Genomic DNA, 1,797 nt, shown 5'->3' with positions numbered 1-1,797 from the left:
ATGTCATGATAATATCTAACGGTTAAATCTGATAAATTCTATTTCCTCTACCTTGTTTGTCATGGAAGGTATACTTTTACAGGACTATGAATAAGTTAAACTACATTAGTAGGCATGAAAGTATTTTGTGGAATCCAAATAACGAAAATTGGAAATCGATCAATTTGACATTACATATCTATTTATAGTGTATTAATAAGTATTGTGTAAAAAAATTAACTCAATTCATCGTTATTCTGACATTAAATAAAGTGGTCAACCCTTTATAAACTTTTACTTCACTGAGGGGAGTTGAATCACAAAGAGATAAATATTCTAAAATTTTTAGATTAGGTTAGCTCATACCCATGACAGATGATTGTGGCGGTAGGCTGGTAGCCATGGATTTCCAGCGGATGAATGGGTGTCGTTGTCGTCTACCTCTCTCCCAAAACTACCCAGAAAGCTCATATGGAGGCTGAACTTGTTGAGTTGTCTAAGACTCCTAAAACAGAACACTCCTAAGCAAGCTTCGACTCCCCGATCTTCGCTGACGGGTCTCTCTCTGCTTCTTCTTCTTCCCTTTCATTCAAATATTTATATTGTTCTCTCAAAATATCTATGTTCTCTCTCTCAACCTTGCTTCCATAGAACTCAAGTGCCCAAAGTAACGAGTTGAGCTCCTTTAGTGGTGTGATTTTGGAATTCAATCCTCTATCTTCTGTGCTTGATTCTGCCGTTTTCAACATTTAGTTATGGGGTGATATTATTTCATAACTGATGGTAGTCGTATCATTCTTGGATTCGTGTTAATGATTTGTAACGTGATTGTTTGTTGGTTGGTCTTTGTTATTTCCATGATTCTGAATTTGGCATGCCGTTTCTTTTTTGTTTCCTCTCTTCACAGGTTTATAGAGCTGGCAGGCTTAGATGAAGGCTATTACGGGTGTCTCATGATCCGACAATCATGTATATTTAGTATAGGTACAAACTTCTTTTTAGATCAATTTGGGTTCAGTCATTATGAATTATTGTTGTTTAATCTTTGGCTTGTGTTCCCTTTGTTGATTCAGAAGAAGAATTAAGAAAACAGTATGGTCTATGTCAATGTTCCTGTTTCTCCCGGCATTCCATATGATCCTATTTGACATTGGTACATAGGGAATGAAGGTTCTCACTTGAGGAAATTACTGTAGGTACGGTGGGAGGGTTAGGATTTGGGAATATTGAAGATGGGTCAGTCAAAGGGAAGTAATTTGTGGTTTTGACGCTTTTCCAGCTGTGTACTGAGAGTGGGGAATACAGGGTTGGAAGTCAGAGAAGGAGTGAAATGGTGCTTTGTTAATCTATAATTCTGTATAAAATTTGGATAAGAGAAATGATGCTCATGCTAGTTAATTTGCTTAGAACTTGAGAGGTGCAGTGGTGTTCATATCGGATATTGTTTACAGTTGCATACTTGAATAGTTAAGTTGGTGCACGTACTGGTTGAATTAAAGATGGTTTATTTGGAACCAGGTGGATTGAGGCCATTAGTATAGAGAATTATAAATCATGTACGTTTTCTTGTATTTTGCAGTTCTGAGTATTGATGCTGCATGTTAATGTAAGGTTATAGAAACTAATTGATATAGCAAGTTAGATCTTCATCAAAATATCTCAATGTTCTTTTCCATCTGGTTTGTTTTACTTCAATTTCTTTTGGCTAAGATGGTAGCATGGTTTTAAAAAAGAAAAATGGTAAATCAAGTGTATACAGTAGCCACCAAAACAAAACGAAAAATAGGATGGGTGGCCAAAGAAGCAATCAAAGCATCA

General features: G+C 36.1%; 1 long non-coding RNA gene across 1 annotated transcript; it reads left to right on the top strand.

The window, feature by feature from the left end:
• The first annotated feature begins 354 nt into the window (after window positions 1-354).
• LOC121052988 lies at window positions 355-1,584 on the top strand. Its single transcript, XR_005810465.1, has 3 exons — window positions 355-536; window positions 887-963; window positions 1,053-1,584. It is a non-coding gene; the product is annotated as an uncharacterized LOC121052988 (long non-coding RNA).
• The last annotated feature ends 213 nt before the right edge of the window (window positions 1,585-1,797 follow it).

Source organism: Rosa chinensis, chromosome 4 (assembly GCF_002994745.2).
Source record: "Rosa chinensis cultivar Old Blush chromosome 4, RchiOBHm-V2, whole genome shotgun sequence".
Lineage (NCBI taxonomy): Eukaryota > Viridiplantae > Streptophyta > Magnoliopsida > Rosales > Rosaceae > Rosa > Rosa chinensis.
This window is presented reverse-complemented; position numbering and strand designations above follow the sequence as displayed.